The following is a 12,833-nucleotide window of genomic DNA, read 5'->3' as shown; positions in this document are numbered from 1 at the left end:
ACATAATAATGCTGATGTAGCCCCTTTCTCGTTTGTATATTTAAGATGGTGACCTCACACTGCACATTTCCGACCACAGCCCTGCTCAACTTCAACCTGAGTAAAGGTCTAACCATCCAGATTAACTGAAAACACCTGCATGTGTATGTGTGTGTGAGAGTGACTGTTACTTTCATTACAAGCAGAGCTCAGTCATAGACGAAACCCATCAACTAAGAGCAGTAAAAGATGACGTCTGAACATTAAAGGAAAGGGCAGCCTAAAGAAAAGAGCTATATTAAGCAAACAGCTGAAAAATCATCACAGGCTACATTACTGTTTTTAATAAAAAAAAAATATTTTTTTTGCACCATATCAACTCACTCATTCAAGCTTTTATCACTGAACCTGCAGTAAAAGTGGAAAGCCATGAATCTTTATGTCTATTTCCGTGCAATGCCAAGCTTTAAGACTAGAGCAGGAAATGGGAACACAGTTCCCAGTGCCCTATGGGCTGCACTAACTGTGGTCTGTCTTTTATCCTGCCATGCAGGAGACAGGCAAACAAGTGAGTCATTTTTTAGATCTTGAACTCAAAGCTGTTTTCAGAAATCCACCACAGCCTTAAACTTTTCTAGACATAGAGCTGCATGTGAGAACGCAACTATCTGGACTGGATCAGACAATAAAAACAGTCTGTAACCTCCCAGCTCTCTAGCACAAAGCCCATGTGATGATCATAACAAATTTACAGTGGGCAAGTGGGGGTCATATGTCCTGTCCGGAGGAGCTAACCCGCACGATAATCACATGTATTTAAGTGAGTGAGTATTTCCAGTAATGAGAATCTCTTTGAGGTGTTTTATTGAAAGGGTGACTAACGATAGTGTTAAAAAAAATCAATATAATTCAGTATATGGTTTATTGGAGTGCCACATGTGCTACACATTAAAAAAAGGAAATTCTTATGCCTTAATATATTCGTTTTTGTTGTGACAAGTGACATTGTTGTGATAGCACAGTGTGGTTTTTGCAATCTCTGTGTGATACTAAAATAAGTCAGAGCATCCCATTTTCAAGTCAGCAAGTTTACTCACTGTATGAAATCACAAAACTGTGTAACACATGGAGTGCTAAGGACAAAGGACTACCTGTTGTTTAAAACTTGTTTATGTTACAGGACAAGGACAGTACAGTCTGTACAAAAGCAGCAAGGTCAACTAACAAGTTTTGGCTGTCTTAAGGGAACACCTAATGGGTCTGGTATATAAAAGATAGACGTATCCATGACATCATCAACAGGTGTGTGGACTTGCGTTGGAGTTTGGAACTGAAGCTTTTTGGTTTTTGTTTTGTTTTCTTTTGGTTTTTTGTGGCTCCATATGTGACCATATTTAGCTGAGCTGGAAAATTGCTAATTAATTAGCTAATGCTAATCAGCAAAGTGCATCCATAAACTATAATAGTATGTCACAGATCTCTTGCGTGGTCTGAAAATCACCTGCATTTAAAATCAAAAATACCCAAAACATTGCAGAAAGGTCCATTTTGGTTCAGTAGATTTCATTGCTAGCTAGCAGCTAGCTGCCTATCCTGGCACCTCTTGACACTCAAAGCAGCAACACCCTCATAATGCTTTCCATTTACTTTGGAAACTGAAGCTGGGAGTGACATCACTCCTGAATTGACCAAGTTCGAGTACTAGTAATCAGAAAGTAGAAAAAAAAAAACAGGGTTTGTTTTGCTCCTTATCAAGACAGAGCCATTCATAAATCGCTAGCAATACAATGCAATGCCTGCTGCAGCATGTTCACAGACAATGCCGGGTCAGTGCTCTGTGAATGGCTAAATTACTAGTCGCAAATACTGACTAACTGTCGCACAGAAAAGCTGCAAGTTTTGTAGATTTGGTGATGTTTACATGCACTGCCGCCATCTTGGACCTGAGATTGCACTTTGTTGGGTCTTCTTTGACACTCAGAGTTGGAAATCCAACTTAAGGGGGATTCCTGTCGAAAATCTGACACAGAAGTTGTGATTTCTTATGTTAAAAATACACACTCTGTACATTTAAACAGTAAAATAGTTATAGAGGGGAAAGACATTTTTTGTAGTATGCTAAACATATGAGAATTTTTGCTCAAAAGCAGAAGTGGACATAAGAGGATTTGCAGTTGCTGGCACCTTCACACTGGCTTTATTTTTCATTCCTTGAGCATTTTGGCCCTCTGCCATGTTTAATGCTGTAAAGGGATTATTATTGATTAATGCTGTTGTCAGACTTTTACACTAGTAGGTTTTTCAGTCACTCAGTTTACTGAAATATACACTGAGAGGCTCAAGGCTTAAACTGTATTTTCTGCATGATGAAATAACGAGTTTTATCTTTTACTGAAAGATCACAGACCCATGTAAAATGTGATTAAAGTTTATGTTTCCTTTCAATTGAGATAAATGGTAGTTGAAGGGGGGCAGAATATGAGGTTTTGGGGCGATAATAAACAATAATATGAATGAAACGTTTATGAAATACATTCTAGGAAAGCCAAAATCCTTTAAAAAAAAAATCACATTTAAAGATAAACATTTAAAGTCAGAAGCCCAACTTGGTTAGTCATTCGTCATTTCATCAAACTAATTTCTTCTGAAACTAATCTGAACAACAGCCAGCTGACTTCAGCAGAAAACAAGTGATAAAACAAATTCCACCTCCATATTATTAAGGATCCCACCGAGAGTAAAAAGTCACTGTATGAGAAAGAAGTATCAATCCATTACCTCATCACTCAACTAAAAACATTCGGTGCGCCCCCACCCTTTGACTAAGCATCTTTCACTTTTGCACACTGCATCGCTCTTTCCTGTTTGTTCAATCTTATTATTACTATCAGGGAAACTTCTCAAGCCACCCGTTGACACAGCGAGTTCCACTACCCCAGCTCTGGAGGAGGGGGGATATCCCACGGTTCCAGATGCACATATCGAAACGACAGGCCCGCCTTCCACTTGCCTAGGCTGAGGTGAGTTTTGTTTATCTGGTATCCAATTTCCCCACAACGTTTGATAAGGTTTCAAACTTTATCTCATCTTACACAGCCCTCCCTTTCACACGAACAGCTTCTTACCAAAGTGAGATACCCACAGTTTTGAAGAAAAGGGACGCCCACGAGTTAAAGTTAAAGGAAAATGGCGTCCATCTGAGGACAGTTAGGGGGAAATACTGGAGAAATGTAGACATTTCCACACAAGCCTGTATCTGCGGTAGTTACCTGATGATCATGCAGTGATTTTAGCCTGCATTTCAACTGTGTACATTTTTAGAGATTCTCTTATTTCAATATCAAGTAGTCATAAGAGGTCAGTCAACATGTAAATTACTTTACATTAAACATACTCGTCACAAATATTTTCTATTTGCCACGTGTAGCATGGTAATAACCTGACTTTTCTCAAACTTTGTCAGTGGCAAACCAGGAGTATAGTTAATGTTGGATCCATTCTTCCTTTATGTTGAACAGGTAAATAAATACCTTGGGTCTACTTTTTCAGGAAACTCACAAAAAAAGGCTCGAAGCTGTGACATTTTTATATTTCCCTTATATTGAAATCGATTGTACCCGTCCGTGTGGTAATTTGATACCCAGCTGCCACGTTAGACAGGTGGGAGGAGAGGCGTGAAGTGGTAGGAGGTTCACTGAAATGAAACAGTGCAAGGCAAGTTGTTGGTATTTGGAAGGAAATAGGTCTTAGAAATCTGCTGTAAAACCATTCCACTGCTGAGTGGGTACTACTGTAAACAAGGGTGATGTAATCTCTACTGCCAAATGAAAATTATTCCGTTGTGTTTCAATTAAATGTTCCCTTGACTAGACGTGTTTAAATCCAACTATGAATTATTATGAGTCATTTCAGTTTACATTTTTGACACATCTGCAAGATGAAGAAAAGATAAAAGGAGTAAAAAACAACCTACTGTTTGTTCTACTTAAAGTCGTTTTTCTCACCTCTTTTTAATTTAATTTCAGAGTGACATGTACTTTTTTCAGTTAAGTGTGGGAAAATACAGCAGCATGAATAATATCAACGTCCAGCTGGATGGAATCTAATCAGAGACTGATGGTATGCTCTCCCACTACTTAACCATCAGGACATATTTTAGTGAAGATGTTTCTCATGAGGTCCAGACAATTACAATTTGGCACGTTTCCTACCCATGTATTCATTTTCTTACCCAGCCAGAGTCACAGTGGGCCATCCTAACCTACACTGGCTACCTGTTAGAGAGAGTCCTGATTTTAAGCTTTCAGTAATTATTTTAAAAGCCTTATATGGGTTTATTCCTACCTATAGTATAAATTTAGCCACACCTTATAAACTAAGCCACTGTCTTTGGTCCTCAGGTCAGCGGCTTGTGTCCCATAGCCTGCCTGATTACAACAGGAAATCAAGGATTATTTTTAATGTTGACTCATTTTAAATCCTTATTGTATATAACTACCCACTATTATTCTTCATATTTTTGTTCTGGTTTTATTGCTTATTAAACGGCCTTGCCACTTTGCCCGTCCTGTACAGAGCGTACTGTCTTCGTCCGGTAATATACAAAAATTGTCCCCGTTCACGAAGCAGTACTAACAGGGAGCACTTTGTCCTCGTCGCTCTATGTGTTACACTGTTTAGTAATTTGAATATTGCTGAGGTCACAGACGGAGGAAATTAACTGACCGTTGAAAGTGAGATATGAATAACTTTAGTGTGAGGCAGAGACCAATCAGACAGTGATCTGCTGTCACAAGACTGCCAATATTACTACAAACAAGAACGCATAAAGAAAAAGAAAATTCCTTTTTTTATCTCTACCCTTTGCCCCCTTTTTTTGTTGTTTTTGTTTTTTATCTATCCAGGGTGGTATATGACCTAAATATCCACTTTGAAGTGGATATGCTGAAGTCGTTTTCACACATAAACTGCAGAAAATACCAGTAGAATCAAATTGAGGCACATTCACTCACACTTTCTCTCATCTAGCACACAATAAGACCCCTCAAACAGATTCTTACAACTGGAAATACTCACTCATGTAAATACATATGATAGTCTTTTGTCCCGTCTCTGCACGGCAGATGGCCGCCCCTCCCTGAGCCTGGTTCTGCTGGAGGTTTCTTGCTGTTAAAAGGGAGACTTTCCTTCCCACTGTTCCCAAGAGCTGGCCTATAAGGGGTCATGTGATTGCTGGGGTTTTCTCTGTGTCGGTGTAGGGTCTTTACCTTACAATTTAATGCACCTTGAGGCAAGTGGCGCACAGATGGCCGTAAGATTCATTAGACAATCTCAAGAATGAGAAATAATCCAGCAGCAGGCTGAAACGTCCTGCATACCTGGTGTTTAGATTCTCCTTGACTTCTGTCATTGTGACGTAGCGCCAGACAGACATACGAGGTGGCGAAGAAGAGCCGAAGAGGTGACAGTAAACAGCAAAAGCACTGCTAGAGTATTTAATGAAAATACTCTTGATTTATGCGCTCACGTACACCCACACATGTTCTAACTCAAACAACCAAAAGTGCATGCACTTATTAAGAAAAACATAAACACACATAGAGACACTTGGAACATTTATGTACTTACTGTACGACTATAAATTTACAAAAAAAAAAACAACCTGATGTCCACACAAGCTTACAGTTCGTGTACACATGCAGCACAGATAGCGATTTAAACCTTCTTCTTGCACGTCTCCATTTACTGATAAACCATTTGTCTCTTGGGAGATCTTGTCATTTTCCCCCGAAATGTTGTGATTAGTTTCTATCATGATGTAACCACAAACCAAACAAACCCTTCAACACCCACGCCATACACACTTGTACACACTAGCATACTCTCAGTCTCCTTCGAGCTCTGTTCCAGAGTGACGCCATTCAAGACGTTTTCAGAAGCCGAGTGGCGTCCCCCACGGCTATTTTCCAGTAAACACATTACAGCGCGTCATTATGCCGCTCACATGCAGCAGAGGAGGGTCACTTGTCCAGCCAGTTGACTCAGATTAATCGCCCCACCCTTTGCCTAGACCTGATTTCCAATAAATCCACTTTTATTTCCCAAAAATTTGAAACCGGAAGCTCTGTTTTTGGGTCTTGCTGACAGATGATATCCAGCCAACTAATAAACAACGTCTTCTGTCAAAGTTTAAAGAGGAGGAAGTTCTTTTAAACAGCAGTGTGTCACTATCAAACTGACTTCACTACATCATCAAAAACATACTCTAAACAAACAAGACTATTGGGAGCCAAATATTTCTCCAAATTAAGATCACATTTCCCATAAATCCTGTTGCTGCCTGTTACCAATAAGAGCTTTCCTTCCTCGGCTAATGGTTTCCTCTTTGTCTTTAATCAAAAGAATAAAGATGTTGGACAAGATTTAATTCCATTTCTCTTTTCTTCACAAGCAACTTTTTATCAATAAAGACTAATGCCATATGTTGTATTTTTAACCATGTTGGTGGGATACCCCACTGAATGGATATAGTAGTCTGTTAGTTAGCACACATTCATGAAAAAAAAATCTCATCACATGACTTTTCCTCTAGGGCTGCCATTAAGTTTTGAAATCCATTTTTCCCCAACAAATTCCCCCCAGTGACTCCAAAACTACTACTACTAGTTTTTCAAACTACTAATTGCTTCCAAGTGAAAAACAACCTCAAAACTACATTAGGGTGGCACGTGGTTTGGTTATAGTTTCCTGGAAAATGTAGTTAAAGCTACTTTGTAAATGTTCAAACTGACTTGCGCACATGTTTCCCACATGCTCTGAACAAGTGTGTGGTGTGGCTGTTCGATGAACACATTGTCTTGGCATGCCTTCACAGTGGCTTTGTTGGAGGGGGTTAAATTACATCAGAAAAGCAGTGGTATGGTTTCCTTGTTTGTAGTTTTACTAGTTAACGCCACAAAAAATGGCACAAATGCGGTTGAACTACATTAATGAACAGTCAAGCATTAACGTCGTTTACCTAGTAAGGTGTGTTTTCAGTATTTATTGAGACACTCCCACTCCATATTTGGTTCCTCCTTTGAAATAAAAAATTACTGATTAGACACAGCTGTGTTCCTCAGATCTTCTCTCATACTTAGTATTGATTATGTTAATTGGCAAAATGAAAAAGTACTGCCAAAGATGTGTTTAGATATCTGTTATCTAAAATACCTTGACGGATTTTCCAAAATTATGCAACCATAACTTTTATGCATTTGTGTGTGTACGTGTGTGTGTGTGTGTGTGTGTGTGTGTGTGTGTGTGTGTGTGTGTGTGTGTGTGTGTGTGTGTGTGTGTGTGTGGGTGGGTGTGTGTGTATGTAAAGAAAAGAGCACATCATCTTACAGGATGATACAGGAAGTGAGTGTATTACTTCATGTGGTTCATAAAAACCGCACATACCCCTTCAGTCTTTTTATCATGCACACTTAATAGATGTTATTAAATGATCACAGAATACCCCCACACACACACTTATTAGAAAACAGAAACAATTCCACACTCAAATCAGCAGCTGGCGGTACAACAATGAGAAGGAAACTAGCACCCAGTGTTCTTGATGATTTGTGATTACACGTTTAAGTGAATAAGCGCGTGTGAAATGTGCGCTGGTGTTGTGACCTTCACTGCACTGTCAGAGTTTCTGCATCCACCGGTGTGTCACATGGGTCAGAGTGGCGTAAATTTATGAGGCTCTGTTCTGATGTTTGTGACCTCTTGTTTTTTTGTTGTTGTGCAGACTGGTGCACAATGCTACAGTGCACCAGTATGGATGAAAGCCAGGCTCCGAGTGCAGTGTCTCCTCACCTGCCTGCCAGATGGCTGCTCATTCCTGAGCTTGGTTCTGCTGGAGGCTTCTGCCTTTAAAAAGGGAGTTTTTCTTTGCCACTGTCGCCGAGTGCTTGCTCATGGGAGAATGTGTGACTGTTGGGGTTTTCTCTGTATTGGTGTAGGGTCTTTACCTTACAATATAGAGCATCTGGAAGTGACAAAAAAAATTTGAATTGAATTATAGGATTATTTATTCTTGGTGTCCACAGCTGACTGTTTGCGAGTTACCCAACCAAAGAAATTTACTGTGATTAGCACTCACCGCAGCAGAAACTGTTGTGAGACTGATGGCTGCTTTGTGCACTTGGCCGTGTAGTCGTACACATGTCTGCTGATCTCATGTGTGAGGACGTCACTGGGTAATAATATTTTCTGGTGAGAAAGTTAAATTATTTCTGTGACTTAGGTCACAGAGAGCCAAAATGGTCTCTATCCCTTGTGTGATGACCCATTTGGACGCTTTCCTATTTTATTGTGAAATGACTCATCCTGTTGTTTTTTTGTCATCGGCTGTCCTTCCTCTCTGTGATTCTGTTTCCCGTCAATTTTTGCATTGTTTGAATTTTGTACTCTCCCTCTTGCCTTTTATGGATCCCAGCTTTATTCATGAAAAATGTAATTCTGGATTTAATCTGAGTGCTGCTTGAACTCTGCTTTGAATATACTACTGATTAAGGCCATGACACTTGGTCTATTGCACTTATTTATTTCTATTCAATTCCCATCACCATCCTGCTTCCGGCCACTTGGAACTCTCAGCTTTGAGCTTGCAACAACACAGTTGGTTTGCAAGGTTTCCCCTAAAGCAGATGACTGGCTTTTTAGGGGAAAAAGGAGGATGTGCGTCATACAAATCCAGTCTTACAGGATCCTGCAATATCCAGGATTTTGTAAGTGCCATGTCTGCTCATTATAATATTTCAACTTAAATAGCTAAATATATTCTAATTATTCCTTCTTTTCATCCAGAACCAGTTTAGAGAATCACAGCAGTTTGCTGTGTTACAAACATGTCTACATGTTCCCATCAATAATCAGTTCGTCTCAGAAAAATATGGTCACATGTATGAAGAGGACGATCAAGGTGACTCAGCAGAAAGCAGTAATATTACTCCGTACACCCCCTTCGTATTCTTTACCCATATGGAGTTACGTTCTTCTTCTCTTCGTCTTAAAACCGCAGCAGACGGCGTTTCCTCCTGCAGATCATCCACATGTTTTACATATCAACAGCTTTTCTACAAAACGTCTGACGTGGTCACTGAGGAAGTGTTTTATACGGTTACTGGAACCCAGGGGGAGCGTGTGATGGTTCTGAGGATGTTTATCACTAACCGGAGTTTAATTTTATTAGTTATTGACAACTTGTTGATATCAGCTAAATTACAGTATGTATTGCATCATCATGCCCGTCTGCTCTTGCCCAGACACTAGACTGCACATATTTGTGCAGTTACCAGGCTCTTGTGTGTGGGGAAAACATTAATAGCATTACTTTATCCCTTTTTTATGTATTAGCATTTCTGTTAATTGGGCACGCTTTCTGTGCTGGTGTCTGGGTATTGGAGTCAAGTCATCAGGAAAATTCATCTCACCTGGTCAGATGGTATTTATGCCAGCAGCCACTCTCCATCTGGCTTTTGTTCAGTGTGTTTCATTTGGAGCTAGCTTAAGATGTTTAAATTAATGTACTGCACAAAGCACTTTAGGCCTTAACTATCTTAAGCAGAATCATGTTAAACTGCTTTAGAAAAGGCAGAACCAATGATGCTGCCCAGTCCCTCAGCTGTGTTTACCCCAGCTGGGAATTTCTATCTAAAACAGGAGGACCACAGGAAAACCTTAACTTCTCTACATCCACCAAGACCCATCCAAGCATGGGGTTAAGTTCGGGTTTTGGTTCATTTGCACCTGTTTGGTGCTCCCATTGGAGTTATTTCACGAGTGATCAAAAGTTATTTTGATTATTACAAGTTATTACCTGTAATTTACTTTTTAGTAAGTACTTCTAACTAACCTTCTTTCTTCTGTGTACTTAAAAACAAAACTCTCCTAACTATCACTAGTAATGTAATGTGTTGTCTTCATTTTTAAAACACAATAACTGAGGATTACATCCGTTTCATTCACAGCTTCATAGCTTCATAGCCTTAATGCTAATGCAGGAGGTACAAAAACAAGGCAAATGAGTTCCCTTAAATGCATGGTGGTTTTCCATGGATTTGAAGGCATGGAAAACCTCTCCCTTTGAGGTTAATTCTCTTGTCTCTGTGCCCTGAACAACATCTGAAATTGGTCTCCATGAGCACTGCAATGTGGATCCCGCTAATGCTAATGTGTCTGTGTAGTGGGAAAAGTAATTATTCTCAATATATTTTCTTATCATTTGACCCCTTGTCTCACCTGTCAAACAGCACAGTGCAATCAGCCATACTAACATGTTTCATGCAGGTTATACACAGATGTAATTCATGACAAGTTTGCTTGAATTATTGAAATATACATACTGTTGATGACCTGTGATGACTTTGAGCCAAAGACATCGCCAACGAAATTGGAGCGTGAGCTGGAAAGCCCTATTTAACACAGCTCAGGGGTACAGAGTGAGTTAAAAGTGAGATCCTAAAGGCTGCTATGGTTATAGGACATATTTGTGACACAACAGAGGAAATACTAAACAGACTGTAATGTCATTTTGAACACAGCCTTGTTTGTGACAATACCAGACAGTCAGGAGCCACACAGCAATACACACACACACACTTAGGTACCCAACTTGATGTCCTGACCCCAAGGCAGGAGGAGGAAAGGGACACACGGTGCTTATTAATGGTGTGTGTGCAAGAGTGTCTGTGGGATGAAGGCAGAGATCAAAGTGTAATAGCTCGCTTGCCCCTATCATCCACATCTTCCCGTCATATTCTCTCTTTTTCTCTCAGTGGGTCTGCCCGTCCTGTCTCTTCCGAACACCTGCCTATTAGAGGGCGGCGAGGTTAATAATAACAGGTTGCACCCCGTGTGTGTTTGTAAGGGAATGACTGGAAACGGACAGCATCTTCAGAGAGCATTTGTGTTGCATTCTCAGACCAACTAGACTGTGTGTGTGTGTGTGTGTGTGTGTGTGTGTGTGTGTGTGTGTGTGTGTGTGTGTGTGTGTGTGTGTGTGTGTGTGTGTGTGTGTGTGTGTGTGTTTACAACTGGGTTCTATGAACATACATATGTGTATGTGCAAGTCTGCATGTCAGATTTGGACACCAAAAGTATATGGATGTCCCTTTGGCTGTTTTTTCATTTTTCATTTACTTTTAAGAGTTTAAATGAGGGAAAATGGTAGTGCTACAGCACAGAGCAACACTTCAAAGAACAGTGTTTTTTCAGCCTTCTTTGTCTCTAGACTTGTTCAAAACAACATTTCCCGTGGGTACAAAGCCATCAATAAATTAATTTTTTTCCCTAAACCAGTCTGGAAGAACTTGACTGACCTCCACAGAGCAAGTAGGGGATGTTACAGCAGCACATAAACATCCACTTTGTTGAAATAAGATATCTGCGAGTGTAAAGTTAAAGTGTCTGCATACTTTGGTTCTTATAGTGGAAGTGTGGAGGGTGTTTATATATGTACAATATATAAGTTTCTGTGTGAATTTCAGCAGGGGAAGTTGAAGTTAAAGTTTTTTGAGAAGACTGCATAAGAAAATGTGAAGGGGAAGTGACTGCACCTTTTTAGCATTAAAACCAAATCGGGTATTAAAACCTAAAGAGGAAGAAAAACTACGTCACATAGTAGTGGACATGTGTGCATGCACTGAGGCAGGAGAGAGAGAGAGAGAGAGCGGAATCGTGTCCTTTGAATCATTACCAACTTCAAAGGCTGTCGCTCTCGTTAAAAATGGACATCAACCCCTCCATCCTGTGGAAGAGAAGAGAGAACCACAGAGAGAAGGGTGTGTATGTGTGTGTGTGTCACACTGCCAGGAATAGGGAGACAAAGAAACACGTACACACTTCTGGTTCTCAGTTGTTTACAGGTTCTTTGTGAGGAAACCTGATGCTTTTTTCTCACACGAGTCTCATCACTTAGCCGCTATGATGTCATCTAAAATTTTCCATAACAATTTTTTGTAACAGGTAAAAAAAAATTACCTGTAGCTGTAAAGGAAAAGTGAAAGAACATTTCATTATATGATTCTTTTTTTTTTTTTGATACAGCTTTAAAATGATATTGTGAATGTAAGTGCATATACATTGTAAGATGTTGACATCTATGTAGGGTACAAATGCAAAGTCTGGCTTAAAATGGACTGTTTATCTGTTTTGTTTACAGTCTAATTTGCAATGATGCTATATCCAGACATGCTGGGCAGTCAAAACCAGGGCAAACCTGACAGTGTTTTTCTATTTTTACATTAAAGGCCAATTTAGTGTTCTTCTTTAAATTATAGAATCAGTGTTCACTGAGTTGTTTGCGCAGTGTGCTCTAAGTGCCCGTCTTTTTAATAAATTATGGCTAAACAAGTTTTTTAGCCCAAGCAGACATACAATTATCCATTTAGCGTCCTCTTACTGTTTAATAAACAGACTAAACTTGGCTCAGTTCTGATTTCCTGACAGGAAACGTAACCGCACATCCTAAATAAAAAAAACAGCACGTTTCCCTATCAGACACTGATGCAACACTTTTGTACGAATGTAAGAGAAGCTAGCAAGAAGAGAAAAACAACTGCCGGTTAATTTTAGCAAAGAAACGGGTATTAATTTGTAATTTTTCCAACACCATTAACATAACAGGGAATAGAGGTTTTTACACCAAGTGGCAGAGCAGAAACAGACTGCTATTAACTGTAGTGTTCAATGGTGTTGTTTGAGAAATAAACCAACACCGGTGACATTTAAGGTTTAGCTCTGAATGACATGAAAATGAAAATGTTAAACATACGTTTTCCTGTTTTGTTTTTTTAAACTGTACTTTTGACAGTTATTTG

Source organism: Oreochromis aureus, linkage group 11, assembly GCF_013358895.1.
Source record: "Oreochromis aureus strain Israel breed Guangdong linkage group 11, ZZ_aureus, whole genome shotgun sequence".
In the NCBI taxonomy this organism is placed as follows: domain Eukaryota; kingdom Metazoa; phylum Chordata; class Actinopteri; order Cichliformes; family Cichlidae; genus Oreochromis; species Oreochromis aureus.
This window is presented reverse-complemented; position numbering follows the sequence as displayed.